This window comes from Pelophylax lessonae (assembly GCF_965119305.1).
Source record: "Pelophylax lessonae genome assembly, chromosome: 8".
In the NCBI taxonomy this organism is placed as follows: domain Eukaryota; kingdom Metazoa; phylum Chordata; class Amphibia; order Anura; family Ranidae; genus Pelophylax; species Pelophylax lessonae.
The window spans coordinates 79,329,697-79,353,296 of NC_138775.1; the positions used below are offsets into that span (position 1 = coordinate 79,329,697).

Below are 23,600 nucleotides of genomic sequence, written 5' to 3' on the forward strand. Positions count from 1 at the left end.
GAGGAGAGGGAGAGAGGGAAGAAGGAGGAGAAGGGGCAGGAGGGGGGGGGAAGGAGGAGGGGGGAGATGGGAGAGGAGGGGGGAAGAGGAGGAGAAGATGAGGAGGGGGGAGAGTAGGACTGGGGGAGAGGAGGAGGAGAGGGGAGGAGGAGGAGAGGAGGGAGGTGAGGAGAGGAAGAGCATTGATCATGGGAGAGACCAGGGATGATCACCACTTATGGGGCTCTGGACTGGCACCAGAGAGTCTCTGAGAGAGACAGACAGGTCACAGAATGTGACCTGTCTGTCACTGATCATAGAGGCATGGGCTGTCTCCATTTTGTCAGGACTCAGGTCTCAGGAGACTGTCAGGTCTCGGAGACGTCGGATTCTTCAGTGCTGCCACTGGACTGCACTGCGGCACCTATACACTCAGTGACAGTGATCGGTCAGCATGGGCTGCTGAGGTGGCGGTGGGAGAGGGAGAGTAGGGAAATCAGCAGCTGGGTGCCCTAGGCGGCAGTGCGCCCTAGGTGGCTGCCTAATTTGCCTAGTGGCAGCGCCGGCCCTGCTTATGATTCGGAGATTCTGATGGATCCACTTCCATCCAACCAAACACAACAGGTAGGAATCATCTTTTTTCACTTTTATACCTTACTGTATTTATTGCAATATTTTTCCATTTCATATGTAGTGCATTTTTAATAACAATTATAAGTATTAAAATCAAAAAATGTGCTGCACTACAATACAGTGAATGTGAAATCACCAAAAGAAATATTATAAATCGAACTTGTGTTTGCAAAGGGAAAAACTAAAAATAATCAGTGATCCATAATATTTTTAAATATAAAAGATCATTTGTGCATATATAAAATTAGAACAATAATCCCGTGTAACACAAACCATTAAGTGCACAATCAAAAAGGAAAAAATAGGACAAAAGGATGTTTAAATCCCAATTAGATCCCAATAAGGTCCATATAATAGAGCACAGAGGTAGTTTCAAGGAGATCAACCACAAAGTCCCAGAAAGTGCATCCACACAACTCCTTGTGAAGATAGGGAAGACACTGGTGTGCAGATGACCCAAAATAATCAAATGTCTGCTTACCAGAGGGAGTTGGTCTCTCAAACTAATGAGTGGACCAAAATAGGCTTGTGTGTAATACCAAGAGTGGCCACAGGATGTCTCCTTATAGACTCAATAGCGATATCCACATAACAGGAAAAAGAATGTAAAGCAGGGACGTCATCAGCGTATGACGAAACCGGTCGGGTGAGTCAGACGTGACGTGACCACGCCCCCAACAGCCGGCTACCACAGACATCGATACCGCAGGAGATGTTCGTTCGCCCCTAGCGAGGTATCTTCTAACCGCTATGTGCTTTGACATTACAACTAAAATGTGAGTGTTTTTATCTGCCTTTTAAGAAAAATAAACGATTTTAATTCGGAGTTACGCTATGTCCCTGCTTTACATTCTTTTCCCTGTTATGTGGATATCGCTATTGAGTCTATAAGGAGACATCCTGTGGCCACTCTTGGTATTACACACAAGCCTATTTTGGTCCACTCATTAGTTTGAGAGACCAGCTCCCTCTGGTAAGCAGCCATTTGGTTATTTTGGGTGATCTGCACACCGGTGTCTTCCCTATCTTCACAAGGAGTTGTGTGGATGCACTTTCTGGGACTTTGTGGTTGATCTCCTTGAAACTACCTCTGTGCTCTATTATATGGACTTTATTGGGATCTAATTGGGATTTAAACATCCTTTTGTCCTTTTTTTTCCTTTTTGATTGTGCACTGAATGGTTTGTGTTACACAGGATTATTGTTCTAATTTTATATATGCACAAATGATCTTTTATATTTAAAAATATTATGGATTACTGATTATTTTTAGTTTTTCCCTTTGCAAACACAAGTTCGATTATAATATTTCTTTTGGTGATTTCACATTCACTGTATTGTAGCGCAGCACATTTTTTGATTTTTATCTGTTTGGGTTTTTCTATGATTCCTTTGTGCAGCAGCTTTATTTTATAAACAGTATATGTACACTAATGTATTTTGATTAGTGCAGAAATACCCACCATTATTTAATTATAAGTATTAATGCAAAATGAATTGGCTGATTTTCCAAGAGTCAAATAATACCACAGTGCTCTCATCCGAAATTCTATATTGCCAAATTACTTTGGCCCTGTTGACACTGGCATTAAGAGCAGGAATTTGATGCACGTTTTTAACTCTCCTCAAACTCCTAGTAAAGCAGCATGGGATTCATAATATAGATAGCAAAGTGCTGTTCACATTATCAAAATACAACATTTTTGCATTGCATTGCTGCCCTGGAAGCTTCACATGGAGTTAGGAAACAGTTGCAGCACCTCAACTCCTTCCATTCAAGTCTATTTTAAAGCACAATAAATGTGCTGGCGTGCCTTTGCAGCACATTTGCGATGTGTTTCCATCATGTTTATAATGTGTTTTGCAGCGTGTTAGGCCTTGTTTACAACAGCCAAAAAAAAAAAAAAAAAAATTGTTTTTAACACGCATAGGACACCAAGAAAACTCCACAACACCATGCACTCCAGGAGAGAATTTGGGATCACCTAAGAAGGAAGCTTGTGGAGGAGTGTCAGAGATCAAACCATATTTCTGTTTAGATAATCTCCAGAGTTAGTAGGATTGGAATAGCAATTGGTTCCGAGTGGCAAGAATGTTTTGTGGAACACTATTATACCATAAAAGTCCCGAGAGGGAGTGTGGAAAGATGGAGACCCTCTCAAATCTGACCCATGGGATCAGTGGTTTATCATTATGAACGTTCCATTAAGCTTTGTGACAGACTTGCGGCTAAATAATAAAACCAGAAGTCTGGTAGGCCAAATCCCCCTCTGTTGTGATTAATATAAAACTGTTTTAGAAAAGCGGGGATGAGATTCTGACCAAACAAACATATGGATTTCCAATTGGAATTTAGTCACATTTCATTTTGTTTTTCTGATGGGAGTGCTCTAAATAAATACAACCATTTTTGGAGTATCGTCATTTTAATGGCTGTGATTCTGCCTAAAAAAGGGATATGGTAGGATTTCCATGATTTAAGCATCCATCCTAATTTCAACATTAGTGGGAAATTGTTTTTGGAAAACAAAGATTTTATATATGGGGTAAAATGGATTTCCAGATAAGAGAGAGACTCTGTAGACCACGTAAAGGTAAATGAATCTCGTTAAGGCATTAAATTGTGATGGGCATTCCAATAGATTTTGCAATGGTAACTGATAAACCTGATAGCACACCTGTGATATTTCAAAGAAGTTCTGTGAAAAATGTAAACAGTGCTAATCCATGTATGGGCTGGCTGAATATATCCAAGTTGATTTTTCAACCAGCGACAATTCTGAAAAAAAAAACAATATTTTTTACTTTCTGCTATATAACATTCCCAAAAAAAATTTAAAAATCAAAATGTTTTTAACATTTTAGGCCAACTTGTTTTCTTCTACATATTTTTGGTAAAAAAAAAAAAAAATCGCAATAAGTGTATTTTGATTGGTTTGCGCCTACTAACTACGGGAAAGATTCATGTCATTTTTATTGTTTTTTTTTTACTAGCCGGAAATCTGTGATTTTTTTTTTTTTTTAAATATATTTTTATTCTGAATTCAATAAGCCAGTAGGAAAATACATGCATTTACATGCATACAATTTATGGTGGTAAACTAGAACCTTTAAAACATTATAAATTAGCAGTGCTCAACATATATAGCCTCCGCAGCTATACTCAAACAGCAGAATGCTGTCAAAGAATTAAAGTGGAACCCTACTTTAAGGCCCCTTTCACACATGCTGTCCGTTTGTCAGTTAACATCCATTTTCATCCACTTCCGTCAATGTCCTTTTTTTTGAATGGATGAATGCCCTATTTTTCATCCGTCAAAAAAACGGATTGGACGAAAAACGGATGACAACGGATGAAAAACTGATGTCAACGGATGACAACGGATGACAACGGATGAAAAACGGACGACAACGGATGAAAAACGGATGAAAAACGGATAACAACTGACGAAAAACGGATGACAACTGACGAAAAACGGATGAAAACGGATGAAAAACTGATACATTTGACGTGACTGAACTGATGAACTGAACGGACTGTATGTGTGAAAGGGGCCTTAATACAGCTGTCTTCTTGCTGGACTGTTTGTATGAACAATGACCAGTAAAGATCCTCATGCATATATTTCTATATTGTAAGCTCTAACGAGCAGGGCCCTCTAGTTCCTCCTGTTTTGAATTGTATTGTAACTCTATTGTCTTCCCTCACATTGTAAAGCGCTGCGCAAACTGTTGGTGCTATATAAATCCTGTATAATAATATTTCCCTCACAGAATGTTGCAAGTTGACTTCGTACAGACTAGAAGTTTTACTGTTGCTTGCAATTAAAAAAAAAAATCAGTTTTAGCCTGTCATTTCATAAATGCTATATTACAATTAAAGCAGTGGAAAAGCCAAGTAGCAATAAAAGGGATTGCATTTTATCAACACAAAGCATTTAGACCCCGTTCAGACTGCGGCGACACGACTTGGTGGGGCGACCTCGGCGCGACTTGCACGGACTTCATATAATTGAAGTCAATGCAAGTCGCCTCCAGGTCGCCCCAAAGTAGTACAGGACCCTTTTTCTAAGTCGGAGCGACTTGTGTCGCTCCTATTAGAACGGGTCCTGTACTATTCAATGGCGAGCGACCCACCGCGACTTGTCAGGCAACCAAGTCGCCTGACAAGTCGCGCTAGTGTGAATGGGGTCTTACACAACTCATATTCAAATAATGCAACATATACATACATCCTAAAAATATAAAAAACAAACAAATCTGTAAATAATTGTGTTTAAATATTAAATACTCTAAAATAGAGTTTTTGTTCAACATTTCATGAACAATATGCATAGACACCAGCCTGTGGTTTATGCAGTCTCTGATAATACATGTGTTTTTCTCTTTTGCAGCTTCAAACAGATCAAAACTTGAGGTTAATCATGAGGTCGGAGAGCTTGTTGAGATCATTAAGACATGGCTCCCTGTGAAGGACAAAGTCCACTTTGGTATCTTGTTGGGGAAAGATACTTAGAAGTTCATTCCTTAGGCCCCTTTCACACACGCTGTCCGTTTGTCCGTTTTTTCATCCATCCGTTGACGGATGAAAAACGGACATCAATGCATCTCTATGTAAAAACGGATGACAACGGATGAAAGACGGATAACAACTGACGAAAAACGGATAATAACTGACGAAAAACAGATGACAACTGACGTTGTGTGAAAGTCTCTCAGTCTCTCTGTTGGAGCGTAGCTCTGGCTTATCTTTGCCCTTATGCCCACCTGGCTTTCTGTCTCTGAGGTTGAGGACCTCTGTCTGAGCTGATGGCCTTGGTGGACTTTGGGAAGAGTGAGGAGATTTTCTACCAGCAAACGAGTGACCTTTTGTCTCGATTTTGGGTAGCGAGTTCTTGGTCAGGAACTGGTCCAGTGGTGGCCCGTTTCTCCCCAAGGGGTCATCTGGTACCATAAATATGTCACCAACAAAGGTGAACTGCAGCACTCTGTTTTTTATTATATTTTGCCAAGCTTGAGATTCTGCAAATATGTCCCGTAACAGATCATTTGTGACTATGACACCATCTGTCTTCTTGGCCAGCTGCAGCATGAACCTGTCATCGTAAGATGTTATTCTTTTGCCTTCCACAGTCCTCGAGGGGGTGAAAGATAGAAGACCTAGATCATTTAGCTCTGTCAGGAATTGTTGCTCTTTAGCTTTACTGTCCTTCTTCATCCTCCACTGGGGGACAAAGACAGTGATATTGCGATGTCCTCTGTCCCAAAAGTACTTTACAGCCAATGCAATGCCACGGTAAGAGAAAAAACGATGAAGGCCATGTATCATGGCCACATTACTTCCATCTATAATGATATGTCTCAGTTGGTCATTTCCTTTTTTCATTTCTTAGGTTAAGGTGGAAAGGAGTCTGCATTGCTTCATTAAATCGCTGCGCTTCAGTCACAATAGGTGCATTGCATTCTTCCTTACCAGTTGCATCTTTGGGATGTTCTATGCCCATATTTTCTGGCTCAAGGCTACCATGAAAGATATCCTCAACGGGGTGATTATTACCCATTGGTGTGTTTTTCAGTAGATCACCCATTCCCATAGTTGGGTTAACAGTGTTTATCTCAGGCCTTGCTAGAACAAGTTTTTTCAGAATTTGTAAATCATTCTCTTCGTGTCCTTTTCTTTGGGGCACACTTTGAATAATATATTCTTCAAAATCTTTTTTTTCATTGAGTTTCCTTAGTAATCCAGCCACAGAACCATCTCCGATGTCCACAATTTCACTGGGTGAATAGCCACAATTTTTGGCAGCTGATTTCATCACTTCTAAAAGGTAGTCATCATCATCATTACTAGAAAGAGCATGTGACATACCTTTTAGCGTAGAAGGCCTTTGTACTTGGCTATTGTCTATATGGTTATGACTACATTGTTCCAATTTAACTTTGTCCAGAATCTGAGAAGGCTCCTGGATGCCATTTTCTGACAACACCTTAAGCACAATGGATTCCAGATAACCAATTGTCTTGAAAAAGTTTAAAAGTATGTTAAACTCTTTTTGTGTTGCTAAAGAAAAATTGTGATGAGAGCCTGATTCTCCGTTATCCCACCTCATAATAGTATCCAGTAGTCCAGATATTTGCTGGAATTCTTCATCATCTTTTACTAGCGGTTCCATACTTTGATTCAATTTAATTCCTTCATTCAGATAAGAACCTGAAGACTCACATTCATCTAACTACATCACTGGTCTTTACTGTACACCAAGTGGTTCTGGCTGTTTTCTTAGATCCCATAGATTGTTCCTAACTGGTTCACGAGGTTCAGAAACCCTCTCACGCAAAACTCCTTTAACAGGCCTAGTCTTGGTTACATATACTAGCTGTGATATTACAGGTTTGCCAAATCTCTGATTTGGATATTCCATTACTGCAGGAAGGGGAGGAAGCTTTCTCATTGCATAACATTCCCTCTGGTGGCTTGTGGATTGTTTCTATCTACTCTCTTTGTCCTCCTCTACAAGAGCTAGTAACTGTTCCTTGGTGGAAGTTGGAAGAATAAGAAGATCCAGTGCTTGTAGGTCATTGTGTTCTTCTACCAGAGCCTTAAAATTCCTTTTAATAGAGGTCTCTTGGTCTTCAGGCTTGGTGTTACAAACATCTAAACATGCATGAATTCGATTTTGGGCCATTACTACTCCCTCAGCCAAGCCAGAGATTTTAATTAGTCCATGACTTTGAGGTTTGATGCATGCTGAAGAAGCTCTAATTTGGCAGTCAAGTAAGAGACCCTCCGCCCCAACAAAGATGCAGTGCATCTCACGAGGGTAGTTGAAGTCCTCAGTTAACTCTGGGGTGCATAGTCCTTTAATATAATCCTTAGCTTTGACGATGCTCCTTCTGTCTCCTTTTAGCTGAACCCATATTTGCTGGTGTCTCGTGGCTTGCAGAGGTAAGGGATCCTGCATAAGAATTCCAAGTATGTTCAGGGTGACTCCAAACAGTCTTTCAATGCAAGCTTGCCGCCTTCGCAGTGCTTTATCTGATCCCTGCGGCACAGAAAACTCATCCACGCTCTCATCATCTTGCGCAGCCTCATATTCGCCCACTGCCATCAGCATTTTAGGTAGAATAGCTTGTCCTTAATATGAAAGACTTTGCAATGAGAGGATATAGAGGTGTTCTCCTCTGAAATGTCAGTAGCAGATTGCTAGCTCTTGGGGCCAGACTGTTTTGCACGCAGCGTTGCTCAGCTCACCTGTCTCCGCATACTTCCCCCTCCTTCTCAGATAATTATAAGAGACAGGCTGAACCTGTTTGTGTTTTCTGAAGTGAAACAATATTCTGTGCCTTCTTTCATCTTCTTCCTCATTCTGTAAGAGTTCAGGCCTTGCTTTTATCCCCGCCCCATGAATGTGTTTGTGCCTGTCTTACCTTAGCAATACCTGAACACGTCCCTGACATGTGACAGATATCATACTCAGGATCACAAGGCTGTCCTTTAAAGGTGACCTGGGTGCTCAGTTTTTTTTTCTTGGCTCCTTCTAAATATCACCGACCTAAGCTGTTCTCCTTTAACAGGCTGCAATTAGGACTAGCTATTCTGTGGCTACAGCATGTCTGCCTTCTGCACTAGAAATAACATTTCTTACTAAAGATATCTTACAAAATAAAATATCTATCTGTAAATAGACACTCTCTCACCCTTCCTGATGACTGATGGGAAGTTTCTGTGAGCGTCAGACTACGAAGAATTCCACATTTTGCTCACTTGCAATTTTTTGCGGGACTGCGACATTGCGGCGGACAGATCGAACCCCTGACTGACATTTTTGATACTTTTGGGGGGACCAGTGACATTACTACAGTAATCAGTGCTAAAAATATGCTCTGTAACTATAATAATGACACTGGCATGGAAGGGGTTAACACAGTGGGTGATCAAGGGGTTAAATGTGTACCTAGGGGCGTGATTCTAACTGTGGGGGGGCATGGCTTGTGAAATGACCATAGAGACATGTGATCCTATATAGAAGGATCACATGGGCTCTATGATCATTCCAGGGAGAAGAACGGTCGGCAGTGTTTACAACAGCTGCCCGTCCTTCTCACTCAGCGGGGAACGAAAGCGGGTGTCAGGCGGCAATTGGAGCCGCCTGCCCCGTACATCGGCTTCCCCGCTGCTGAGTGGGGGCAGGAGTGGGCCGCTAGCGGTGCACGCTCGCCCCCTGGCTTCCTGAGTGCGACTGACATATTGCTACAAGTAAATACATATTCGCCAGCACACCAAGGCTCTTGCAAAAGCAGTCCAAAACTTTATTGAAGTTACGATCACATCAAAAATAGTGCTATTGGTGTGCTGGCGAATATGTATTTACTTGTAACTAATCCAGTTGCCAACTGGTGATCGCTTCAGCACCCAACATACACGAGCCTACAAACCAGGAAGGTGTGCGATAGGAATATGAACTATATGACATATTGCTACGTCGGTTTGCCCAGGAGTGGCCTGCAGCGGGCGGTTGTAAAGCGGTTAAAATGAAAAAAAAAAAAAAACTGCTGTAACTGATTATAAAGTGTGATCTGGAGTTCAGCTTTGATTCGTTAGTGTATTTAAATCTGCTATTACATTTTTCAATAAGTGCCGGTTCACACTACCGCGGCACAACTTCAGGGGCGACCTGTGAAGTCGCGTGCACCGTGACTTCGGCACGACTTGCACAAACTTCACATAATGGAAGTCAATACAACTCGCTCCGATGTCGCCCCGAAGTAGTACAGGAACTATTTTCTAAGTCAGAGCCACTTGAGTCGCTCCTATTAGAACGGTTCCGTAGCACAGAATGGACCGCGACTTGTAGTGTGAACCGACACTTAAAGTCACCGGACTTGAAAATACATTTGAAAATATTTGTTTTAGTCCTTATAATACATTAAGAAAACATACAAAATGTTATCATTCCTTTTACTAGCCTCTGCCCCTACAGTTTTTTTCATACCTTTTTTTTTTTTAATTTATTTTAAATAAATCCTCCTAAATGTACTTGTATTTAGGTCTATGTTTCTTCTGTATTTTGTATTTTATGTACACGGGATGCAATGTGAAATTGTACCTGAGAAGAGATGTCTAGCGTGATTTACATCCTGTAATTACAAATGAATGGGTCCTGACACGCACGGTAATTTTCAGCCTCTGCCAGAAGTGTCCTTTCTAATTCTCTCTATCACAGTTGGCCACAGACGCTATCATTTGCTGACCCAAAAAAATCATTGTTTAGCAAAAAAGAAATAATGGAAATGTTCTAATATTCCCCCAATACACAGGCCTTACCAATAGAATGGGTCATCTCAGATCTAAGAAAAATACATAAAAAGGACACGGCATAAAGGTGTCAAGATATTTCAGTGTTTATCACATTGGAAAATGCAATTTAAAGGGGACTGAAATGTTGTGTGGAAAGAAATTAAGGGCAGTAAATATTTCATTAACCACCCAGACTCCAGTTAGTTAGACCATGATGGTGCCAGATTCCCAAAATGTTTGTAGGATTATTAGCATTGAGTACAGATGTCACAGTTTCTGTGTTGTTGTGAATTGTATCAAATTGCATTTGTTTGATGTATGCTGACATCTAGTGACAGTTTTATTTGTAAGATTTGGTATTCCTCTGTTCTCCCCTCCTATTTAGCGCTAGTTACTTTAGTCCTTGCTAGACCCTCACTCTTTCTTCCATGTTCCCTTTGCAGAGACAAAGCTTAGGAAAGTCATTGTCTTCTAACTTCAAAAGACTGAGAAAATATCCTCTGTACCAGTGACAAAACTAGAAACTTCAGGGTCCCGGTGCAAGAAACCATGAAGGGTCCCCCTGACCCCCAGCCAGAGCCCTTCCCTCTAAACTCGATGGAAAAACACCAGGGCCTACCTACCTCCATCCTACCTCCATCTCATTCTGCCTGCCTACCCAATACTATATAGACTTCCCACCCACATATCCTGTTCACTGTCTTCTTTCTGTCTCTGCGCAACATTGCCACCCATTTTCACCCTGCCCACTTCCCTTATATAGCCTTAACACCCAACTATATTCTGCCCCTGCATACCCTTTCCATTTCTGCCCAACTCCCATTTATAGAATATCCATCCACCTCCATGCTGCCCCTACAAAACCTGTCTTCCTGACTTCATCTTGTCTTCCTTCCCCTATATACTGTAGTGTGCCTATCCGCCTCCATCCTGCCTCTACACAACCTGACCATCCATCTTCACCATTTCCACCTCCTTTATATAGACTGCCCACCCACCCACCTTCAGGCTGACCATGTATCTTTATCCTGCCCCTACTCAACCTGTCCCCCCTTTACCCTGCCACCTCCCTTATACAGTCCCCCATCCCATCTTTTTCCTACCTCTACATAAGCTGCCCACTCAACTTCACCCCCCCCCCACTTCACCTATATTACCCAGTTCACCCCCTTCATCCTGCCTTCATATAAGGTGCCACTCATCTTCATGCTGCTTACCTTCCCTATATAACCTGCCCACCATGGGCGTCCGCATGGGGGGACAAGTGCCCCCCCCCCCCGGAATCTCAACTTCCCCTTTAAAGTGGTTGTTAAGCCACTTTATACTATCCTGCCTGGTCTGTTTAATAATCCTGTGTGCCCATGCCCCTGTGTCTGTGTATGCGTTTTAAAAAAAGAAGCCATTCTTTACCAGTTTTCTGAGCGCTGATCGCCGTTCACATGACCCGCCAGCTCTCTCCTCTCCCTGTCTGACAGCTGCCTGCAGTGGGTGGGGCCAAGGATTCCCAGCTGACGTCAGTCGGGAGGAGAGGCTGAGAGGAGGAGAGAGGTGGCGGGGCACGTGAGCGGCGATCGGCCCTCTGAATACTGGTAAAGATCCGCTTATTTTCCCCCTTTAAAAATAAAAACCCTTGAATGACTGTGCTTTATGTGATAATGACTAAGCCCCGCCCCTTTTCAACATGGTCATAAAGGGGTGGGACATGTCTGACCTTAAAATGATGGCCCCCCCCCCCCGGAAAAATTTCAGCGGACGCCCATGCTCCTGCAGCCACTGAATGCACTCTTCCTCCCACAGGCATTTAGTGGCTGCAGGAGGAAGATGGAGAGATTGATTCCTTGATATGCAGCTGCGGTCACCACTCCTCCTATCCAGGGATCAAATGGGCCCCCTGCAGCTTAGTGTCTCAATTGTGACCCATGCGACCCCTGTAGATATGCCCCTGTTCCGTACTGCGAAGTGCTAAAGTAAAATTGCATTGGATTCAACTTCTTATTACTGTGTGTTCTATGGAACAGCTAAGCTGCCTGTTGATGGTGCCAAGTCAGAAGGTGACCATACTGTGCAGACAGACTGCATTTTAGGAGGTATGCCAACGCATAAAGCGGCATTCAAAACAAAATATTTGTTCTGTATGCTGGGTGTAATTCTCAATACCTCTTCTCATTCAGTTTGCATGGAAAGTACACACTTCTCTTTCTGTATGCTGGGTGTAACTCTCAGTCCTTGTTCTTATTCTGTATATATGGATTTTGTACTGCACAACTTTTGTGTCTCCTACGATTGATGTATTTCTGTCCCTATATTTTACCATGCTCATTATGTTAATTAAATACCCCGTAGATTTAGCCATGCTCATTAGTAGTGCACAGATCAAAATTTGTAGTAGCAATGGACTTTTTAACGGCATACAGAAAGTGAAACCACAAAACCAATGTTTTAAAGAGTAAATCAAGTTTATTGTACTAAGATTATTTTTTAAAAACATATATAACACCATAGGGTTGATTTACTAAACATGGAGAGAAAATTCTGCTGCAGCTGTGCATGGTAGCCAATCAGCCTTTAACTTCAACTTGTTCAATTAAGCCTTGACAAAAAAAAAAATACAGAGCCTGATTAGTTTCTGTGCAGAGCTGCACCAAATTTTGTACAATCCAGTTTTATTAACCACTTGCCGACAGCCGCAAGTACATATACTGCGGCGGTCAGCCCCTCACAGGCAAAGTGACGTACCGGTACGTCACTAGCCTGTGAGGCTCTGGGGAGAGAGCGCGCGCCGCCGGAGGTGGACCCCCCCCGCGCGTATGAGCGGCGGACCCGATGTCCGCCGCTCACTCACGATCGTCCGTGACAACGGGAGAAAGGCAGGCGGCTAGTGTAAACAAGCCGCCTGTCATTCTTCCCTGTGTAGGAACAGTGATCATACGGTTCTACTATGTAGGACCGTTGATCATTGTTCCTACACCTCAAGCCACAGCCAATCACAGTTAGAATCACGCCCCTAGGGACACACATAACCCCTCCCTCTCAAATAAAGTTAACCCCTTCACTACCAGTGTACGCCGCAATGTCGCAGTCCCGCAAAAAAAATCGCAGATCGCCGCCATTACGCGTTAAAAAAAACAACAAAAATGACAAAAATCTTTCCCTTAGTTAGTAAACGCAATAACTTTTGCGCAAACCAATCAGAATAAGCTTTTTGCGATTTTTTTTACCAAACATATGTAGCAGAAAACATATGTAGCCTAAAATGTTAAAAAATTTTGATTTTTAAATTTTTTTGGGGAATTTCATATAAAAAAATGTGAAAAATATTATTTTTGCAAAATTGACGCTCTTTTTTTGTTTATAGCGCATGATCAAAAAATCGCACAGGTGATCAAATACCACCAAAAGAAAGCTCTGTTTGTGGGAAAAAAAGGACGTCAAATTTGTTTAGGTACAGCGTCGCACGACCGCGCAATTGTCCATTAAAGTCACGCAGTGCCGAATCGCAAAAAAGGCCCTGGTCAGGAAGGGGGTAAAATCTTCCGGGGCTTAAGTGGTTAAAGTTTAATTCAATTTTTGTTGAGAAAAAAAACATTCCCCTCTGGGTGATCTATGTAAAGTGCAAGGATTATACCAAACCCTTGTTGCAGATACCTACCTTTTGTTATTCTGAAGAAATCACTCTTTGTTCCTCTGTGCCTCTTTGCATAGTGGGTCGAATGGGAGTGGTTTTCTAATTATCAATCAGTTGTGCAGCTGCAGAGCACTAATGAGGAAATCTGCAGGGCCTGCATCCCTTTAGACATGTTCCTATTGGGATTATCTCACCAAAAATGACATTTGTGTTGCAGGGGATGCCTGAAATCTGACTTGTATCTTAGGCAGACTTCTGGGAAAATTGGGGAGCCAATTACGCAAGCAGGAAATTATGTTTCTGGGGTGTGGTCAGTATACATTCTGTGTACAGAATAACTCAAGGTAGCCATATTGCTTTGCATTTTTAGAAAATTACAGCCACTGCAGATTGAAAAGGAAAGGTCATTTTTAATAACATTTAAGTACAATATGACTTTCACAATTGCATAGGCTATAATATATATATTTTTTTTATTTGCTATTTTTTTCCCCCTGTTATCCTTTAATGTAAAATATTTTTTTTTTCTCTTTGTACTTCTTTGTAACCATATGTATTGCAACAACTGTATGATATATCATGTGGTATTTATCTTCAAAAAACATAATTTATGACATTATTTAGCTGTCATTATAGCTATAAGACTAGATTATTCTGTTATTCCCTGTTCGTTATGTTTTCCTTTTTAACCGACACCCCCCCCCCCCCCCCCCCCACACACACACACACACTCAGAGTTTCTCACTAATACTTTCTGGTTCTGCCACTGACCACACTGGTCCCTACTAATGATCATGAACCAGTCAAAGTGGTTCAAATAACACCATCACTATATCATCTATGACACATTAATCACATGCAGGCTGGAGGCTTCACTGACAAAATAAGCCTTCAGCCTGCAGATGCTACTGCAGTTCTAAAGCTGCGGTGTTCATTGGTTTGATTATGTTATTGTCAGATTCAACTTCAATACAGTGCAGTTACACCCTCTTCCTGCCCAGGCCTGCTTTTAGCGCTGTTGCATTTTTAATGACAATTGCGCGGTCATACAACACTATACCTAAACCAAATTTATGTAATTTTTCCCCACAAATAGAGCTTTCCTTTGGTGGTATTTGATCACCGCAAGGTTTTTTCTTTTTTGCTAAACAAATAAAAAAAGACCGAAAAGTTTGAAAAAAGAAAAAAGTTTTTTTGTTTATGTTATACAATTTTGTAAATAGATACGTTTTTTCCTGCACTGATGAGCACTGATGAGGCCGCACTGACAGGCACTGATGAGTAGGCACTGATGGGGTGGCACTGATGGGGTGGGACTAATATGTGGCACTGATAGGTAGCACTGATATGCAGCATTGGTGGGCACTGATAGGCGGCACTGCTGGGCACGATAGGTGGCATTGATTGGCACTGATAGACGGCACTGATGGACACTGATAGGCGGCACTGATGGGCACTGATAGGTGGCACTGATGGGCACTGATAGGTGGAACTGATCGGCACTGGGCACTAATGGGCACTAGTGGGCGGCACTGATAGATGGCAATGATGGGCACTGGTGGGCAGCACTGATGGGGGCAAGAGTGAGAATGACTGGAGAGAGCACAGTAATCTGACAAACAGAAAGTGCAGAGACGTGACCTAAATCAGAAAGATTTTGGGAGGAGCAAAGAGTTCAAGGCTCACTAAAAACAAGAAAATCCAAACTAACCAGTTTACTTACCATGTAATCTCCCTTCAACAATGTGGTTTTGATCCGGTGAACCCCCTCCCCCCGTTTCTTACATAGAAGAATTAGGCTATACCACAATCTTCAAATTTTTAGCTAAAGCATAATGTTTTACACTGGTAATCTTAGTAACTTATTCACGTTTTTGTAGTTACTTAATGTACTAGCCGTCACTATGGGTGACGGATCACCCTGTCCCTGGATTGTAAACCCCTTTGTGTCATTTTCTTATGAGTTTGGGACATTGCATTTTATTTTCCCTTTATTCATCCTCTGAACAACTGACTCATGGCATTGAGTTAATGTAATGTAATGTTACAACCCATCCCCCCCCCCCCCCCCTCCTGTTTCTGTGTCTAAGTGTGTGGATTCATGGCAGACAATGGTCTGAGTTGGAGACATCTCTCCGCAGGGGGTGTGTATTAAGACTGCATGTTTCAAATGTACAAATGTTCAGTTCTCATTGGTTGGTTCCCTTCCCCCCCTTCTGTGGAAAGGCTAAGGGGAGTTTCCCTAACTGTATGTAAAACTGTTGTCTTGGAATGTAATAAAGAGTTTAAGCTCTGCATGGTTAACCCTCAACACCTGTGTGGATTGTCTCGTGATTGAGGGGTTAAGGGCTGGATATGACTTCTCTGCAGGCTGTGGGTGCGTTTGGAGGACAGGAGACACAGATTCGGCGGATGTGCCCAGCTGGGGTACAAAGATCCGTCACATTGGTTGGCAGCGGTGGGATGTCTCCTGCAGTCCAGGACATCCAAACCACCACCAGGATTCAAGATCTGGGCAGCTGCCGAGGAGTGATACGGGGACCAGCCAGCATGAGAGCGGAGTTCGGGAGGAGGCTGCAAGGCATGCGGAAGCAACATCGGGGACCAGCGACAGAGCACACCAGGCTCGGCTGGGAGGATGTGATCCGCCGGCAACTCTGGCATGAGGCGCTAAGCCACGAGCGGCACCATCAGGGGAAGATCCTTCCCTCCTCCACAGAGATGTACCGGAAGCAGTACCGTGCGCGAGAGGTGTTCCTGAGGGAACGACCACGAGATGAAGGGAAGACGGAGCTCGGAAGATTGGTCCAGGAGGAAATGAGGCTGAACGCCAGCTACAGAGCCCTCCGGTGGTTCGCGGCTCAACTGTGGCCAGGTACAGCAGATGGCAGCCCAACAGAAGGCGTTGGCTATGGCGGCGTGGGGCTGCTCCATCAAAAAATGTACGGAGACCCAGACTTTGGGAGCGATGAGGAGTGGGGGCTGGAACACATTCTGGATTTCCGAGATGAGGTGCTGGACCTCCCCGACGAGGCGTGTGACCTGGAGGAATTGGAGTTCCTGGTTGAGCAGGAATGGGAGCTCGAGATTGCCTACAAGCGGCTGTTTGACGGTGATCAGCAGCCTGGCATGGCTCCCGTTGCCTGGGACTGTCCGAGAGAAATAGCAGACAGTCACGAAGATGAGAAGCAAATGGGGCCAGGGGTGACCCTGCGTTTTCCCGTACTAACTGCAATGGAAGAAGCAGCGATGATACAGAGGGCACTGCGAGCGCTAGAATGCCGGAACGCACCGGAGGTCCACCAGGCAGCGAGACAAGCTAATAGCATGAAGGTCTCAGAAGGGGGAGTTGAGACAGGCGCTGGAAGGCTGGGAAATGGTGATCAGCAGCAAGTCCAGAGTATCTCATCTGGTTCCCCAGCAGAAGCATTGGCTACAGGGCAGAGTGCCCCTGGCATCTGCCCAGCATCAGAAAAAGAGTTGGATCCGGAGAGTCTGAGAGAGGATCTGCGTGAGCTGTTTTCCCAACAGCAGATACCCCCACCGGGAGTAGAGGAAGCAATTCTCCCTCCCCAACAATTGGACACTACCCCAGTGTTTATCCCCCCAGCAGAAGCGCTGGCTACGGGGCAGAGTGCCGCTGGCCTCTGCCCACCCTCAGAGGTAGATCCAGGGAGTCCGAGGGGTGACCTCAGTGAGCCGTTTCCCCAGCACTTGGACACTACCCCAGTGGTTATCCCCCCAGCAGAAGCGCTGGCTACGGGGCAGAGTGCCGCTGGCCTCTGCCCACCCTCAGAGGTAGATCCAGGGAGTCCGAGGGGTGACCTCAGTGAGCCGTTTCCCCAGCACTTGGACACTACCCCAGTGTTTCACGCCCCAGCAGAAGTGCTGGCTACAGGGCAGAGTGCCCCTGGCATCTGCCCAGCATCAGAAAAAGAGTTGGATCCGGAGATTCTGAGAGAGGATCTGCGTGAGCTGTTTTCCCAACAGCAGATATCCCCACCGGGAGTAGAGGAAGCAATTCTCCCTCCCCAGCAATTGGACACTACCCCAATGTTCATCCCCCCAGCAGAAGCGCTGGCTACAGGACAGAGCGCTGATGGTCTCTGCCCAGCATCAGAACCAGAGATGAAGAATCCGGGAGACAGTCCCTGCAAGATACCTTCTCAGCGGCTCGTAACTACACCAGGAGAAAAGCAAGTACCTTTTTCTCCCCAAATGCATAGCCCTACCAGCCTACATTCCCTACCAGCGGAAGCGCTGGCATCAGGGCAGAGAATTATTCAGCTCCCCCCAATATCTGCAACCCTGCCCTGGATCAGAGGAGTGCAGACAGCTGTTCCCACTCTGCAGCGGCTGTTTTTATTCATGGGAGACCCTATGTGCGGTGTTGCTCCCCAGCGCCAGAGTCGTTCTTTTACTTTTCCTGGTTGCCTGGGGTGGAAGTTTGTGACTAACGCAGGTCCAGACCAGTTGAGGGTCAGGAACCTCGTTAGCCTGTTTTTAAAAGGGGAGAAATGTGACAGAACCCACTGTCACTGTGTGTTTTGGAGGGGACTGTGCGCAAGCCTCCTACCGACAGACTATGGGCCAGAAGCTACTGGAGTTTGGCGCTGCAGCCTTTTGACTTTACCATCCACTACTGCCCTGGGAAGCAACGCAGACGAATTATCCAGGCAAACAGACATTGACTCTTTTTGGGATTTGTTACCCGACTAATTCAGGCACAGACCAGTTGGAGGTCTAGTACCTGGATTAGTCTACCTTTGGGGGGGAAGAGATGTGACGGTACTAGCCGTCACTATGGGTGACGGATCACCCTGTCCCTGGATTGTAAACCCCTTTGTGTCATTTTCTTATGAGTTTGGGACATTGCATTTTATTTTCCCTTTATTCATCCTCTGAACAACTGACTCATGGCATTGAGTTAATGTAATGTAATGTTACAACCCATCCCCCCCCCCTCCTGTTTCTGTGTCTAAGTGTGTGGATTCATGGCAGACAATGGTCTGAGTTGGAGACATCTCTCCGCAGGGGGTGTGTATTAAGACTGCATGTTTCAAATGTACAAATGTTCAGTTCTCATTGGTTGGTTCCCTTCCCCCCCTTCTGTGGAAAGGCTAAGGGGAGTTTCCCTAACTGTATGTAAAACTGTTGTCTTGGAATGTAATAAAGAGTTTAAGCTCTGCATGGTTAACCCTCAACACCTGTGTGGATTGTCTCGTGATTGAGGGGTTAAGGGCTGGATATGACTTCTCTGCAGGCTGTGGGTGCGTTTGGAGGACAGGAGACACAGATTCGGCGGATGTGCCCAGCTGGGGTACAAAGATCCGTCACACTTAATTCTACACTTTCTTTATAATTGTCACAGTATTATTATTTTTTTTTATATTTATAGACAATAAAACGGAAAATTGTTTCATACTTACCGTAATTTTCCTTTCCTGGTGCCTATCCATGGCAGCATACTAGTGATAGAGCCCCGCCTCTACTCCTCCCTCAGGACTAGTGAGTAGCATAAAAGAAAGGCCCAGCCCCCTGTCCCATCATTCTCTGTCATATAGAATACCAGGGGTGGGGGCATATGCTGCCATGGATAGGCACCAGGAAAGGAAAATTACGGTAAGTATGAAACAATTTTCCGTTTTCCTGGTGCCTCCATGGCAGCATACTAGTGATAAATAACTAGCAAGACAAATGGGTGGGTAATGCTAAATATGCAAATCTTTAATTGGACAAAGACATGGCCGACTGAATAGTCCTTCTGCCGAACTCCACAGTTGTAAGCGACCCTGGGTCGATACGATAATGTTTGAAGAATGTATGACGTGATGACCATGAGGCGGCCCTGCAAACTGTCTCTAAAGAAACGTTGGCCCTTGCCGCCCAGGAAGCCGAGACTGCCCTAGTAGAATGAGCTCTTACTTGTGAAGGTGGAGATAGCCCCTTGACTTTATAGGTTTTCTGGATGAGCTTGATGATCCATGATGATAGAGTCCTCTTGGTGGACTCTTTGCCCCTGTTTTTCCCAAAGGAGATGACAAACAGACTGTCAGACTGTCTGAATGAGCTTGTGATTTCCAGATAGGCTCGAAGAACTCTAGAGATGTCTAGGTCGTGCTAGTTGCATCTGTGTTTTGGAAAACCGGAAGGGCCCAAGGTTCTAGAAGATGAGAAGAGGAGGAGACCTTGGGGATGAACCCCTGCCTAGGGCGAAGTTCGACCCTGTCCGGAAAAAAGGTGATGTGATCCTCACTTATTCCTAGGGCATGTAGCTCGGAGACTCGTCTGCCGGAGGTGATGGCCAAGAGGAAGGCAGTTTGCAATGACAAGTTCCAAAGAGAGGCCTGTTCCACTGGAGAAAATGGGGGGTTACAAAGAACTTCCAAGACCAGGGAAAGATCCCACTGTGGAAAAGAACGTCTAACGGGAGGAGGAATTTTCAACACTCCTCTTAAAAAGGTAACCACTAGAGGATCTTCGGCCCATCTCTTGTTGGTCGCAGCCGAGATTGCTGCTACCTGTACTTTGAGGGAGCTTAGTCCCAATCCTAAGTCCAATCCTGTCTGTAAGAAGGCTAAAACTTGAGAAGTAGAGGGGAGGACGGGGTTGAAGTCCTGCCCCGCGGCAAACGCTAGGAATTTGTTCCACACTTTTGAATAGACCGCGTTGGTAGAGGGCTTCCTGGCCTTCAAAAGTGTTGAGATGACTTCAGGAGTACATCCTAAGGCCTGAAACCTTTGCCTTTCAGTTTCCAAACCAGCAGATCTAATCTCTGCGGGTTCGGATGATACAGTCCCTGCTGGAACAGTAGGTTGGGAAAATGTGGAATCCTGATGGGGGGTTCCACACTGAGATGGATGGCTAGAGGGAACCACGGTCTCTTCGGCCAGAAAGGGAGTATTGCCAGGACTTGTACTGATTCTGTAAGAAGTCTCCGGAGAAACTTCAGAATCAGTGGGCGGGGAGGAAAGGCATAAGCTGTCGAGAAATTCCATGGTCATGTCAGGGCATCGACTGCTTCCGGCGAGAGTAGAACCTGGGGAGTTTCGAGTTGTCCGGAGTGGCAAACATGTCCACTTGAGGAGGGTACCAGAGGTTGGTAATTTGGAGAAAAACTTGTGGATGTAGCGACCACTCGTTGTTGTCTGCGAACCTCCTGGATAAAGCGTCTGCCACTGTGTTCAGCCGGCCTGGAATGTAAACGGCCCTGAGATCTCGTAGGTTCCTTTCTGCCCACAGCATAATGGGTTCGACCTCCCGGAGGAGGGTCCTGCTGCGAGTACCTCCTTGTCTCAGCAGGTATGCCACTGCTGACTTGTTGTCTAATCACAGGAGGACTCTGTGGCCTTGGAGGAGGGGTGCCAAGGAAATCAGAGCTAGAAATGCCGCTCTTAGTTCCAGCACGTTGGATACCACTCCTTTGGTTGAGTGGGACCATCTTCCCTGAAGCTTGACCTCCCCGCAATGGGCGCCCCATCCGTGCCCACTCGCATCGGACATAAAGATGGTCCAGTTGAATGAGCCTAGGTGACGGGGGTTGGCAAGATTTTCCTTCTTCGTCCACCAAAACAAGCTTCTGCGCATTAAGGCGGTCACTCGGATTTTCTGGGAGAGGTGTTGTTTCCTCCATTGTGACAGAAAACCTGTTTGGAAGAACCTCAGGTGCCAGTGGGACCATGGCACCATGGGAATACAAGAGGACATTATGCCGACTAGACTCAGACACTGAGAGGCCGTCAGAGTACTCCGAATTATAGTGAACATCCTCCGTGTGATAATATCCATCTTCTGGCTGGGTAAGGACACTGTCCCCACTTGGGTGTTGAACATGGCTCCCAGGTAAACCATCTTTTGTGTCGGGGACAAGTTGCTTTTTTGAAAATTTATGAGCCAGCCGAACTCCTGCAAAGTCTAAAGGAGAATTTCCCTGTGGGATCTGAGTTGATCTGGATTGCTTGCCAACAGGAGAATGTCGTCCAGATAGTGGTACACTCTCAACCCTCTCTCCCTGAGGGGGGCTAGGACAGTTATCAAGGTCTTGGTGAACACTCGCGGAGACGTGCAGAGCCCGAATGGAAGGGCCTTGAACTGAAGGTGTATCTCGCCTACGGCGAACCTCAGAAATCTCTGATAAGTTGGGAAGATTGGGATGTGCAGGTAAGCATCTTGTAGATCGAGAGATATCAACCAATCTCCTGGTTGAATGACCTGGATTATAGTTTGCAAGGATTCCATTTTGAAGCTCTCGAGCTCTATATATCGGTTGAGCCTCTTGAGGTCTATCACCGGTCTCCAACCTCCTGTCCTTTTTTGCACTAAGAAGAGTGGAGAATAGAAACCGGTGTAATGCTCCGCCAATGGAACCGGTATGGCTGCACCTTGAAGCTGAAGATCTGTCAGGAATTGGGATAGTGCCAATGCTTTTGATGGCGAGGCTGGTATTCTTGACTCCTGAAACGATGCATGAGGAGGAGGATGAGCAAACACCCACCGGTGACCTAGATGGATTGTTGACAGAACCCAGGGGTCCTGACAACGCGAAGCCCAAATTGGGAAAAAGGCCTGTAGCCTGGCTCCGACTGGGAGGGATTGCGATCTTCTGGCGTCAAAAAGGCTTCGTTGCCTCCTGGGGAGTGGTGAAAGCCTTGGTTTTGCGTGTGTTCAAAAAAAGAGGCCTGGGTGCCTCTCCAGGGTCTTCTGTTATCCCTGTTCTGTCTGGCTTGCCTATAATCCCTGGAATTTGAGGGCCGGAATCTAGACGAATAGATTCCTGTCCTTTTGACTTTCCTGTCTTGGGGCAGGAGACCAGACTTGCCTCCAGTTACCCTGGAAATTGCCTTGTCCATCTTTTCTCCGAAGAGGGATTTGCCGTCGAACGGAATCTTGCACCAACTCTGTTTGGACGCAAGGTCAGCTGTCCATGGTTTTAGCCAGAGGGCCCTTTTGGCCATTACTGTGTGGAGCATTGATTGTGCGGAACAGCGTATGGTATCAATAGCGGCCTCTCCGTTGAAATCGGACGATATTTTCAGTTCCTCCAGTACCTTGACAATGTCTTCTCTAGGGACATTTTGGCGTAGCGCTGTCTCGACATTTTCCGTCCATGCCCTGATGGCATTGGAGACAGATGTAAGGGCAATAGCCGGTTTACAGGCTGCGCCCAAGGCCAGGTAGCTCCTTTTTAGGTCCAGATCTATTTTCCGATCTAGCGGATCTTTGAAGGAAGCTGCATCTTCCATAGGTAGTGTCACGTTTTTGGCGAGTCGTATGACTGCAGCATCCACCACCGGCATGGAATTCAATGATTGCGCTTCAGCCTCGGCTAGAGGGTAGAGTTTATTAAGACGGCCCAATGAAAACTTTTTATCCGTCTTCTTCCATTCCTCTTCGATAATTTCTCTTATCTCGCCCATAAGAGGAAAGAATACTTGTTTCCTCTTAAGGAAGGGAAAATACGTTTTCGACTTAGGAGTGGGTTCTTCAGGATCCTCCCAGGCAATTGCTGTTTTTACTGCCTGAATAAAAGGTGGGATTAAGGCATAGTTAAAGCCTGACGGGTCCGACTCCTCTGTGGATTCTTCCGAAGGGTGACCTGAAGATGCCTCTCCCAGTAATGGAGCCGCAGCGCGTGAAGGGTTTAGCCCCGAGGGGCCTGGAGCGCTATCATCCCTGTCCGGAACTTGAGCTGCAGAGGGAGCCGTCTGAGCGGGTACTAGAGTTGTCAACTCCGAAAGGGAATCCTTCATTGTCTGCTTTAGCAGATCCACCACTTGTTGGTTTTCCAACTCCCGGTTGGCTGCGTAGTCCCGAAAACAGTCCTGGCAAACTAGTTTTCTAGGTAAGGGTACCGCGCCACAAGACCAGCACTTCTTCCTTGATGAATGTGATGGCGGAGAAGGAGAGTGACGGTATCTTGACCTAGATCTTTCTGAGGATCTATAGTGGGAAGATCTTGATCTGCGATCTGGACTGTCATGGTCGCGGTGCCTCGAAGACTTCCCGGATCTTTTGGAGTGTGTTGGGCTGGAACAAAGGACACTTGTTAGTCCATACAAGCACTCT

The 23,600-nt window shown here is 45.1% G+C and overlaps 1 pseudogene across 1 annotated transcript; it reads right to left on the reverse strand.

The window, feature by feature from the left end:
- Nucleotides 1–4,914: 4,914 nt before the first annotated feature.
- On the reverse strand, nucleotides 4,915–8,038 carry LOC309561131 (protein KHNYN-like; annotated as a pseudogene). The gene is made up of 2 exons: nucleotides 5,298–8,038; nucleotides 4,915–5,138 (listed from the first exon to the last, which is right to left on the reverse strand). The product of its transcript is annotated as a protein KHNYN-like (transcript).
- Nucleotides 8,039–23,600: the final 15,562 nt, after the last annotated feature.